This window comes from Megascapheus bottae, chromosome 9, assembly GCF_031878675.1.
Source record: "Megascapheus bottae isolate mThoBot1 chromosome 9, mThoBot2.hap1, whole genome shotgun sequence".
Classification (NCBI taxonomy): domain Eukaryota; kingdom Metazoa; phylum Chordata; class Mammalia; order Rodentia; family Geomyidae; genus Megascapheus; species Megascapheus bottae.
In genome coordinates this window covers 52,769,818-52,783,017 of record NC_143517.1, presented here as the reverse complement: position 1 = coordinate 52,783,017, position 13,200 = coordinate 52,769,818, and positions in this window count along the sequence as shown.

Genomic DNA, 13,200 nt, shown 5'->3' with positions numbered 1-13,200 from the left:
TGGGTGTTGATACTTTAATACCTTTAACATTCAGGAGTCTGAGATCTAAGGATCATGATTCAAAACCAAACTGGACAGGAAAACACATGAGGCTCTTATCTCCAATTAACCACCAAAAAGCAGAAATAGAGCTATGGCTCAAGTGGTAGAACACCAGAATTGAGAAAGAACTAAGGGATATTACTGAGGTCCTAAGTTTAAGCCCCAGTACCAGCACACTCACACACACACACACACACACACACACACACACACACACACACGTAATTTATTGGCTTTATTCCAAGAAAAGCCTACATTACCATTATTGCCTTTGTTCTGAAATATTCCTCATCTAGAAATTCTCTCAATGAAACTTCACTTGAGTGCTAAATGAGTAGCTTTAGAGGAACAATGACCAGCTGGAATGAACAGGAAAACCCTGTGGGATGGTGGATGAGTGCTGAGCTTGGGCTTTCCCCATCTGTACCACAGCAGTGACTCCTCTCAGTGGGATTTGTTTGGGCTACCCTGGCAGACCACAGTCAGCTTGTAACCATACAAGGTTCTCAAGAGACTGCAAATGTTTCCCAACATTTTTGTATGGGTGCCAGAATTTACATCTTCTTCGGCCCTGCTGGAGTGTGGGCTCTTAGGTAATGCCAAACAACAGGGGCATGGTTGGTTTCCTAGCCTTATTTAGATGAACTGGCTCTGGAGAGCATGAGCTCAGCTGTAGGATGACTAGCTGACACTCCAACTTGCAAAGGCTCTTCTCTGAAAATGAATTAGCCTCTATCGTATGTTAAGAACTGATTAAAGCTAAAGCATGTAACAAGACTATCCAAGACCAAAATTCCCACCGAAATATCAAGCTTTCTTCAACCACAGTGAACCTTTGCCTGCATTTACAGGTCAAAAAAAGAACGAAGATGAAAAAAACAAAAAAAAAAACTGCTTGAGGAGTGTCTCAAGTCCACCCACCCAGGCGCCGAAGCCAACACTACTTTGACGTCAGTGGAGAGCCAGCCAGAAAGGTAAAGGCTCCATGTTGAGTTTCTCCTGCTCTTCTGACCTGGGAATGAAAAGTGGAAGGTGGGAGGAGAGAAAGGCAAGCCAAAAAAATCATTAGAGTGCAACATGTCTCATAGCCAAGTCAGTGTGGCACAATCCCTCAGCGTTGTTGACTACTTTCTGCACTGTGCAGAGAAAGCCAACTCCTGTTCAGAGGAGACACTTGTATTCTTCCAACTTGGCATCCATTCCCAGACTTCAAATAAATCAGGCCCCAGTCAAGGAGAGTTCTAAGCATGCTTAAAAATACCTTTAAATCTAAAAACCATCAAGAACTTATGCTCAAATGATATACAGGTTAATGGTGTGAATGGAATTAAACTGGACCAGCGATCAAAATATGGCAGGTCACGATGTTTGAAAGTATTCAGAGTTCAAGAGCTTCCTTCACTGTGAGGCCATTTCTTTCTAGTCATGCCACTTTGACTGTCTACTTGATTATTATCTCATCTCTACTATAGACATTAGTAATACTATTTTTAACCCGTTCTTTGATTGAAATGATTAACTGATATAAAGATACTTTGTCAAAGATATTTTTTAAAGCACTGTGTGAATGAATGTTACATTTTGTCTTGTGGCCTAAGTGATTACTTGACAGTATACAGCTGAAGATATGAGGATAACAGATTTATTTTACAACTCATGATATTACAGCCTATTTTAAATTTTCACATAGAGATTTTCAAAATATGAAACTTTTCAAAATAGAAGAAGCTTTGTCCCAGGTCATTCATATCATCTACTACTCTTCCTTTCAGTCCTTTCTTTTTTTTTTTTTGCCAGTCCTGGGCTTGAGCTCAGGGCCTGAGAGCTGTTCTTGGACTTTCTCAAGGCTAGAGCTCTACCACTTGAGCCTCAGCACCACTTCTGGCTTTTTTGTATATAGGTGGTTCCAAGGAATCGAACCCGGGTCTTTGTGCATGCTAGGCAAGCACTTTAACCACTAGGCCAAACTCCCGGCCCTCCTTTCAGTCCTTTCTCAATGTGGTATGGGACAACAATGGCTATGGTATGAATAGGTAAAATAAGACACACACTGACTATTCTGTACTGAACAGCTATACCCTCAGGACAAAATAAAATAAAATAAGAAAAAGATGCAGATGCTTTTAAATGAATAAATTGTTTTATAAATGGTGTCTGAAGCTTATATCTGAAAGTGTACAGAAGCTGCTTGATCTGCTACTGTCCAGAGAACAGTGGAATGTAGCTTTAAAAATCCTCCTCTTACCTTTAACACCAGTGCCTAGACTCCTCAGAGTCTTTAGTAACCTTTTGTCCTCATGTCTGGGATTCTTTTTCTTCTCAGATTTCCTTCTTAAACCTTTGCAAAGCTCATATCTTCTAAGAAGCTTTCGCGCGTATCATCACCAACCCATTTCAAATGCATCCCTTACATTCCTACAGTCTTTCTATCATATCTCCATCATTATGTCCTCTACCCTAACCTCTGCACCACCTTATAGCTGAGATTTCTGAAAAGTGTGTCACAGTAAGCTCCAATTAAGGAACCAGATAAGAGACAAAGAAGACAGGACGAGACCTAGCATCAGTGGGTTCGACCGTAACAAATGAGAGACTGAACACATTTTTTGGGTACTTGGGGGACAATGCAGGTCCCCACTTGACTTGACTAGGAAGGCTCCTGGGACATCTAGAAATCTAGTTTATGTTAGAAAGTAATTTGTATTTGTAGACTGAACTTTCCTTAAAAAGTATAAAGTCTCTGCATTCAGCAACCTTGACTGTTGAGTCCCGGTCACACATCTGAGATGCACTCTCGAGTAACTCAGTGATGAGTTCACACTGTGGGCTGATGGTTTGTTGGGCACTGTTTTAAATGCCTTCCATATGTTTCTCAGAACAAGGACCAAAAAGTAGATAGAGATACTAGCTTCTCCATTTCAAGGTGAGGAAATGGAGGCAAAAGAGATACGGAGGGGCCAAGCTAAAAAGCATATGAGCACAAATCCAAAGGCAAGCAGTCCAACTCCAGAGCCTGAGTTCTAACCAATTTTCTATTGTTCTTAGTCTATAAATCCCTCTAAAGTACTGCGCCTGTTTGCTGCTCAACTGCCAGATGTCTATTCTACAATACCCAGCCCTTATCTTATGTTGATTTAGTTAACAACCATAAAAATTTCCCCTGGTCCATACTTTCTTCTGCACTTGCTGTTGGAACTTCTGCTTTTGTCCTGCTTTCATCTCTCCTACATCTAAACAAGCACTAAAGAAGGAGCCAAGCTTCCTTTAAACATAATCTGCGGTAAGTACCAGGCTGTTTGGAACCCAACGGGCCCCTGAATCAGTCACTGTTTGCTGTATCCTCTAACAAATATCTCTTTGAGATTCTAAGATGAATGACTCAATCATGCTTCCCACACCTGCCAAGCAGAATCAGCTACCCGAAGGTCTGAGCTGTCCTTCAGAGGGCAAGCCCATGTATAAATTTGCTTAGTATAATGACGCACTAGCCAGAAAAAAGACAACCTTCATCTATATAACATTGAAAATTCAATATCAGTATTCTCCACCAGAACCCCGGAAAGATAAATATTGAAATTTTGCAAATGATGTTACAATAATATTAGTATTAACCAAGACACAAACATATCTTTTAGTCCAAGCAGCAAATTGTTTCATCACATTCTAAACCAACTTCCCTACTGGTTCTCCACTGGATGAGAAGTTTCTTAAGCTGAATGAGAAATTGGTTTGAGTGTGCAAACATTTTTGTAGGCAGAGGACCCCACTTTACATGAATTTGATAGTTCTAATCGTGAGACTTTGTCTTGCCATGAAAGCATTTTTGCCATATAGGGGCTGGAATTAGAATAATAAGTCAGCATTTCAAGAGTCAGCCTGTGGCCTTCATGAACTTAATACTTCCAGCAAGACTGACTTAGAAGTTCAAGGCTGTCTTTGTCTTTATGAGAATTCCTCCTACTCAAAGCAGTGTGTCATTTGAGAGAAGACAAGGAAGCACAGATGATGTCATCCTAGCAGAATTCAAGAGGAAGCCTTCACTACTCTCAGATTCTCTAGCTCCCTACCCCCAATTCTCAGCGAGTATTATGTGGTACCTACAGAAATTTGAATTTCAAGGGCCATTTCATGTGCCTAAGAAGGAACTATAGGGGCAGATGACAGGCTGCTATTTTCTTTAGGTATTATTTGTTCTTGAAACCCTGTATTTCCTTTCTCAGACTCTAGTGTGGCCTATTATCTGCCCACAAATCTCTACCTACTCACTTGTTCTTTATTCCTTTTGTTTATATATTTTCCGTCTTTTCTTTCTTCCTCACCTCCACCCATTTTGGAGACAGGCTATAATCTATCACTCATAAGTTAATCTCCCAAATGCTGGGATTACAAACATGCACAATCATTCCTAGCGCGGCTCTTCTTATGTCTATAATTCACTTTTAAAAAAATTCTTTAGCACTATAGTCAAGTTGAGTACATGTTTATGGGGATATCTAGAGAGGAAACCAGAATTTCATTTAAAACTTCCATATGCCAGACCTTCCACCCTACAATGCCAGAAGTTTTGTTACTTAGCATAGTGTTGTTCAGTGGGCTATCATTGATGAATTTATGGAGATTCATGTGTGCGATTAGCAAAAGCACACATTTTGCTTAAGGGCAAAATTGTCTGCAAGTGGTAAGAAACGGATCTTTAAGGATTGAAGGGGATAAATAAAAACAAAAGCCATATAACGAATGATTGTTGTCCTTAATGTACTATGTTATATCTCATCTCCTTTGCTTTCCCTTGGGTATCTCATATTGTTACAGTATCTCACTTTGTTATCTGATATATTGAATTTATTTGTATTTGGTTATTTGAAATTTGATAGGGAAGGGGGGAAAACAAAGACGACTGGAGGGGTGGGGGGGAAGGGTAATGCGTACCAAGACATGTGAAAGGGTATCAATGTATGTGAATTAATGCACCTTCTATCTGGCAAATATCATGTAACCCTCTTATTAATTACAATAAAAAAATATTTTAAAAAGTATGAGAGATCTAAGGTGTGGTAGTTGCCAAGCCTGGCCCAAAATTGAATTATTTTGTATTTATCTCATTAAACTAAGTTAGAAAAAAATTATGAATCTAGCTAAGGGACTGCTTAGAAGAGATGGGGAGGAGAGAAGGAAAAGGAATAACAGAAGGTAAAGAATTTGGAAATATATTTTGATAGAGGATGAATATGGTTGAAATGGTATGCAGCTGTGAAAATTGAGCCAATGAAATTATTTGTGCAAGTGGGAAGAGATAGCGGCAGAAGGGGTGAGATTGATTGAAATGGAAATGTGCAGAAATGTAACAATGGAATTTCCCTTGTATAATTAATATAAGCTAATAACAAGAATATTACAATTAAGATGAACATTTTCTCTAGTACAATTAATAATCTTTAAAAACATGGAGAAATACAGATTTGAAGCACTTTACAACTCTTCTATGCCCATGTATGAATATAGAATGTGGCCAAGTTTTTGTCTTTATTTTTAAATTGGTGCCCTAGGTTTGATTCTTTACTGTCCTGTATTCCATCTTTGATACCAGAAGTACAGATAGAGGCATTATAGCTTCATTCTGCCTCTGGAAATTGTCACATTCCATTCAGTTTGATGTGTTATTATGCAAAGTACGTTCTGAACTCTCTCTGCTAAATTGATGAAAGCTGGGACTTCATCAAAGTGCTAATTCACATTGGGTGACTACTTGGGGACAGACTGCTAATAGGCATGCATATATTGGCAGAGTTGGGTCTAAGAAGAGAAGCCAACCTGACCTACTTCTAACTGTTGGTTGCCCTGAAGAGATCTCAAAGACCTAAAGTTCTGCATAACAAAATAGACTTCAAGCTTTAGAGCTTCTTAACAAATTAGGCTGTTTAATCAGTCTAATTTAGATTGTCTGAGCTCAGATTTGTCCAGCAGCTGTTGACCTTATACAAGTTAGTTAACACATCTTTTTTTTTTTAAAAGAAGAATGGTAATAAAGAGTTTCCATGTCAGAGTAGTTAATACATGTAAAGTGTTAGTGCAGTGTTTCTAGATTATAAGCATTATTATTATTTGAGGGAACAATACATATCATGGATCTAGAGAAATAGGTAGAAACAAACAAATAGATAAATATGGTTAAAATCTGTCAAGTCAGTTAAAATAAGCAGAAAGCTTCACTGTATGTCTATATATATATATCTTTTATACATTTATATATATATAAATAAATATATATATTTCTTCTGTTTGTGGTAATAGTGATTGAATACGGGTCCTTGTTTAGAGCTAAGTGCTCTACTGCTGAACCATATTCTCAGTCTTTTGGGGGTACTTTTAATTGATACATAAAAAATATAGGTATTTATAAGGTATCATGTAATGCTGTAGTGCATGTCTGTATTGTGTAGTATTCAAATCAAGGCAAGCGTGAACAAAAACTCTTGAAGTCTTTTCTTTTATCTCTTCTGAAATACATTATCCACCTCATTTGCTATGTAGTTGTCTTATGTCCTGCCCATGTTGGGTGCCCAGTACAAACTCAAATCCAAGAAGTGCCCTTTCTTAGTCAAGATGAAAATTTACATAGTGATTTAAGACGTGTAAACTCTTTCATATATATTTGTTGATTCCTTTGGATTTTCTATGAAGCACAGATAGCTTTATTACATAACTGGAATATTCATTTTATAAGCTGGGAAACACATAGGCTAGAGAAACACAGGAGTCACCAAGTAACCTACCAAACCCAAGGAAATAAATGCTGGAGTTAAGGTTCATTCTCTTCCTCTTGGAACTGAAAATTGAAGGATGGTTGTTCCAATGGTGATTATCCAGTGTTCTGTTTCACTGTAGCCTTTTTTCCCTCTCAGAAAATAATCCTTCAGTATATGAGTCAGGTCCCTTCTCTCACATTTAAGACACACCAGTGGTTTCCTACTGTCTGTAGACCAACATGACACATTCTTGCCTGTCCTGTCCCTGGAGCCACCCACAGCTTCTCCTTCTTTCCTTCTCATTTCCCTGTGCTCATTGACATTACTCAGCATGGCCCTCAGTGTCCACTGTCTGACCAATGCCACCTCTGCAGTGAGCCCTTTCATGAGAAGCTTGGCTATCGTAATCCTTCCTAGCTACTCATCATTACATTAATTTGCCATGATAGGCATCTCCTCAATAACACTTTCTATTAGCTCATGCTTGCAATCCCAGCTGGTCAGGAGGCTGTTTTATCTGAGGATTGTGATTTGTAACCAGCTCAAGGAGAGAAGTCTGTGTGACTCATATATACAATTAACTTAAGGGAAAAATCCAAGGCTATGAGCTGGTGGCTCACACCTATAATCCTAGCTACTCAGAAGGCTGAAGTCTGAAGATTGCAGTTTGAAGCCAAAGTAGGAAAGTTCATGAAATCATCCCCAATTAAACAACAGAAAACTGGAAATGGAGCTGTGGCTCAAAATGGTAGAATGCTAGCCTTTAGTGAAAAGTCTCAGGGACAGAGTCCAGGCCCTGAGTTTAAGCCCCCTATCTTCATCTAAATAGTTTCCTTCCTAGTTTACTTGGGTCCTTGTTCCCTTCTCTGATGTTAAGTTTCAGAAGTATGGAGCATTTTTTCTATTTCAGGGATGCTTAGGTAATATCTAGCACATAGCAAACACTAAGCAAATTTTCTCTGAATAAATAAGTCATTTTCTTTTGGTGCTGAGATAGATTTTATTTCCTACTAATGTCTTCTATTTACTGAGCATTAACTTAGTCCACTTCTTTAGCTTAACATTTATATAAAGATGCTTCTTTAGAGTCAATTTTTTGGGAGTGGAGGGAGTCAGTCAGTCATGGAACTTGAACTCAGGGCCTGGATGCTGTCCCTGAGACTTTTCACTAAAGGCTAGCATTCTACCATTTTGAGCCACAGCTCCACTTGCTAGGGTCAACTTTTGAAGAAAACTCTTGTTCTGGGAAACAATTCATTCTTGGCAGGCTAGTTCTTCTGAAAACAATCTCATGGAAATGTGTTTCCAAAGGTTGTTTAGTTAGCAGAGGGCACATTCCAAGACTGAAGCATCTAATTGGCTGTAAAGAGGATAGTTTCAAGTATTTCCTTCTATCATGTCTTCATTAGCTAGAAGTAGACAAATAGCATGGGTTTGTGGAATGATGATAATTTTAAATTAATACTAGAGACAGCCAAGTTTCATCAAGGAGTTTTGAGGAAAAACCCTAAATAAGCCTGCAATATTCTGAAAACAATCTTGATATAAGCATTTGTTTGTTCAGAAGCCTTCTGGAAGTGTGCTTATTTGGAATATGCATCACAGTTTAATTAAGGAATCAATTTCTTAGGACTACATAGGCATTTGATTGGTATCTGAATTTTATGAAACTCCAGTGATGAGTGAGATTGGCAGGAAAGGTCATAAACTTGGTCGTCCTTTTGTTGATTGAAGTAACAAACCTTCTCTTCCTGCCTACTACAGTTTTCCTTATTTTTCTATGCCCATGTCTACAAGTATCAGAACTTTGGCTGTGATTTCTAGTTTCAGAATGTGTCTTTTTCCATGTCTTTGTGTGGATCTATGACCTTGTGAGATTGGTAAGTTGAGGCTCAAAAAGTTACTTGTCAAAACTACTAAGATGATTATGGTATTCTGTTATGGACTGAATGTTATAAGTACCCACATTTCTATGTCAAAACCTTATTGTTCAAGGTGATGGTGTTAAAAGAAAGGACATTTAGGGGTTATCAGTACATCTGGATGAAGTCCTTATGAGGGGGATTAGTGCCTTTGTAAAAGAGAAGTGAGCTAGCTCTCTAATCGTCTTATGTCATGTTAGAACATAAAGAGAACAAGGTATATGTTCCTGTTCTTCACATTAATATCCTTTCATACATAAAATATATGTATACTGGGGCCAGGAGTTTGGCCTAGTGGTGGAGTGCTTGCCTAGCATGCATAAAGACCTGGGTTCGATTCCTCAGTACCACATACACAGAAGAAGCCGGAAGTAGTACTGTGGCTCCAGTGGTAGAGCTCCAACCTTGAGAAAGTACAAGGATAGTGTTCAGGGCCTAAGTTCAAGCCCCAGGACTGGCAATATATATATATATATACATATATATATGCATATATATGCATACTATATTTAATGCCTATCTTGTATATATTGTGAGGATTTGGGGAATGATGACAATTTTAAATTAATACTACATATATACACATAAGTATGCATATATATATATTATTTGTCTATCTGTCTAGATTCTGGAAATGAGTATTTCTGGTTTTCAGGTGAGGAAGCCAGAAAAAAAGATGCTTGAGACAGTTGATTAGTCACCTTGGAATTCTTGTCACCTCAAAGCCTGCCTGATCTTTCAAATCACCTAAATCAATCGCTGTCTGAGTTTCAGCTATTCCCATTATGATGATGATTATAAATGACTGTCTATATGAGGTGCTGAGCTGCTGTGATAAAGAGATGAAGGACTCTCCCCATAGGAGCTACCAGTATGCAGGGGCCATTTCTCTAGTGCTGGAAGTAGTTGACATTGAGGGGTGCAGGGACGGAGATGGACAGCGTTGCGGTGAATAACCAGAAATGTTTGTAATGCAGGGTGTTGGGGCCTAGCCTCCATCTCTGAGGCCTGATTCCAGCTCAGCTGCAATAAAAGGGCTTTGTCCAGGCATTCGGTCTTTTGCATACCTCTCTTAAGGCATCTCTGTGTACGTCACTCGATTGAACTCCCCGCAGTTTCGTGGGTCTCCCAGCAGCTCAAGTCTCGCGCTTTCCTGCACCTGTCCTGCCCAGTACCTGAAAGACCCTTAGTGGTAGCACAGAGGCCCTCTTCCTATTGGCTAGCTTCCCAGTGCCCACCTTCTCCTACCCTAACAGTATATAACTAATTGTCTGATGCAATAAAGTGATGAGAGCATCAGAGAGCATCAGAGAACAAGAGATCAGCAGAGATCAGCAGAGAGATCTGATGCGCTTTCATGGTTAACACTGCTTCTGACTCAGCGTGGTTTTTTTCTTTCCTGGTGATTGGAGGAGGGCTGGGTCATTGGACACTTACCATCTCTCGGCTCCCGGGGGACTACAGGCTGGCCCTGTGTGTCCCTCCCCGTTCCTGTGTTGCTGCCCCAGAGAGGAGCAACAGCAGGGTTTTCATTGTGGGACTTGATTCAGAGAATATAGGGGGTTGCTGATGAGGTCTTCCCTAGAAGGCTGGTGTCCATGTATTTGGTGCCTAAAAAGGAAAGTTAATTTGAGCTCTAACTGTTTCATGTCACCAGTGGCCTCTGCCTGTGAGTGATCTTTCTGTCACAGGAAGATGAATGCAGTCTGCCAGGTGACTGTTTAAACATCCACCCTTGGGTTCAGTTCAGAATCCCAAGGTCCATTCCAATTAAATCTTGAGATGAACTCTAGCTCCAGTGTTCAGGACACACAGAGCAGATCACTCAGGAGCACCCTGGCGGGGGTGGCTAGATCAGTCCCGGAACATAACAAATGAAATGACCAATAACTCATGGTCTCTGTCAGTTTTCTGCCAGCAAATGATTAATGGATGGCCTACAGTCAGGGTCTGGGATACACAGTCAATACTCAGTCTATTTTGTGCTTCTAGATAAATGATACCCTGATCTATGTCAAGATTTCTGCTAATTACCTCCCCTTGGATTCACTACTATTGCTCCAAGCTAGTGTGGAGAATTACAGGGAAATAGAGGGTGAGCTAAAAGCTTTACAAAATAAATACCATGGGAAAATACAAGGTTCCTCTCCTTGGAGCTTAACTCATTTGTTTCCATACGACTATCCCAAGGGCTTTATATATGAATAATACTGAAAACTTAACATTAATGTTCTAGATCCTATTTTGAGTATTTTGCATATTTTATCTAACTTAGCCTTCATAACAACCCTTAGGAATATGTGATTATTATTCTTGTTATGCAGATAAGGAAACACAAATAATTTAGTCAATTTATCCAAAGTAACAAAGGCTGGAATAGAACGGAAGGCATGACCATTTTCTAGGATGAAATCCTTGATTGGTTTTCCCCAAGGTTTAAATACCACATATTGGCATTTTTTGAGAAATAAAATGACTCATATCATAGTTACATATGATCCTAAATGGAAACAATATTGCTGTCATTTGGATAGCATTTTACTACTAACGTTGCATTTATTTGAATCTCAGGAAGAGTCTATAGGGTAGTTGCCTTTATAGATGTTTAAAAAATTCAGCCTAGCTGGGCATAGTGGCTCACGCCTGTAATCCTAGCTACTCAGGTGGCTGGGATTTGAGGATTAAGGTTAAAATCCAGCCCGGGCACAAAAGGAAGTGAGACTCTTATCTCCAATTAACCTCTAGAAAACAGGAAGTGGGGCTTGGCTCAAGGGTAGGGTAGTAACCTTGAGCTGAAGATCTCATGGACAGCGCCCAGGCAGAATTCAAGCCCCTTGAACCACACACACACAAAATTCAGCCTAAGAAAATGTGGCATATATACACAGTGGAAATCTGTGCTTCCATCAGAAAGAATGGAATTACTCCCATTTGTAAAGTAAATAAAAGGAAAACAAAAGACTTGGGGAAATATCTTATTAAGTAAGCCAGACTCAAGGAAACACCGACTCCATGATTTTCCTCATTCATAATAATTAGTATATGTCCGGGATAGTTCTAACAGAGGATAGCTTAATAGCTATGTACATATGACCACATAAAACGTTGCTAATTGAACTCCAAGGTATGGGAACAAGAGTTTTTGTTTTTGTTTTTAATGTACTGTGTGAAGTTATTTTTTGTTGCTGTTGTCGTCCTTCCTCCCATTGATTTATTTCCTGTTGTCACTGTTTTTGATTTTGTTACCCTGTGTTTTGCATATACAAGTATCTGATTTGAGGAAGGGAGGGAGAATAACAAAATGGTGAGACAAAGGACCAGGGTGAACCAGTGCGATAATGATACTCACAAGACACTAGGTTGGAAATGAACGGCTACAGCTTGGGGGAGGAGGGAGTGTGGGGGAAGAAAAAGCAGGAGAAAAGGAGGGAGAGGGTAACACTGTCCAATAAGAACTTACATAACTGTAACACTTCCGTATATCACCTTTACAATAAAATTAATTTTAAAAAAATCTGTAAAGGAAACATTCAGCCTATGACGGACCAGGGACCAATGATATAAGTTTGTTCTCATACACTGGTCTGTATTAGCTCACTTAAGGCACTTGTATATCTCTGCTCTAAGGTCTAAGCTGAGAACAATAACTCTCCTCTTCCTCCTCCCCCCACTATAATATATAGTGAAATTCATTTGCTTTTTCAATTGCCATGCCTTGGTATAACTTCCCTCACTCAGGAAGCCTCCCTGCCTCCCTGCCTCAGTGGTCACCTTTCTTGAACTTGTATGGAGCAGGATCCCAGCTTGACAGCAGAGATCTGGGGAAATTGCTTCTTCAGGGATTTTTTTTTTCATCCACGTGAAACACAGAGTTCATGTGACACCCTGAGAGCTCTGCCCCAGGAATTCTGGGCAGTTCGGTTTGGAAGTGATCAAAGTGATCAGGTTCCAACTTCCATGGCAAGAGCCCTTTATGCAAATCACGGATGGAGAAGCTCAGTGGTCAGGTACCAGGAACATTGTGATATGGATGGTGCTGGCTAAGAAAACAGTGGCTCCCAAGGCTTTTCCTGCGTTAAGCAGTACAGTTTTATTCAGCTGGTTTTACCCTGGGTCTCTGACCACCTCAGGAAACAGGAATGAATGGGGAAACACACCAGCTTCAGGACGCATGGGAGTTGGAAAAGTTCCTTTGTCCAGTGTCTCAGCAACCTGGAAGACTAATAATTACAAACTTCCTGCAGTGCAATGGGTAAATAAGGGGGCCTTGTTATTGGAGCTCTGGGCGCCCCACTGAGAGGGTCAGGGCAAGCCTTCTCCCTGAGAAGGGCCAGTGTCTGGGACAGTCCAGCGGCCTCGGGAACTTGGCTCAGCGGAGGCTCAGGGTGGAGGAGCCACAAGTGCCAGGCTGCCCAGCAAGTGCCAGCCCTCCCACCGCCGGGACCCAGCGGCCAGGAGGCCGGCTGGTGGCGGGAAAAGGCCGGGAAACC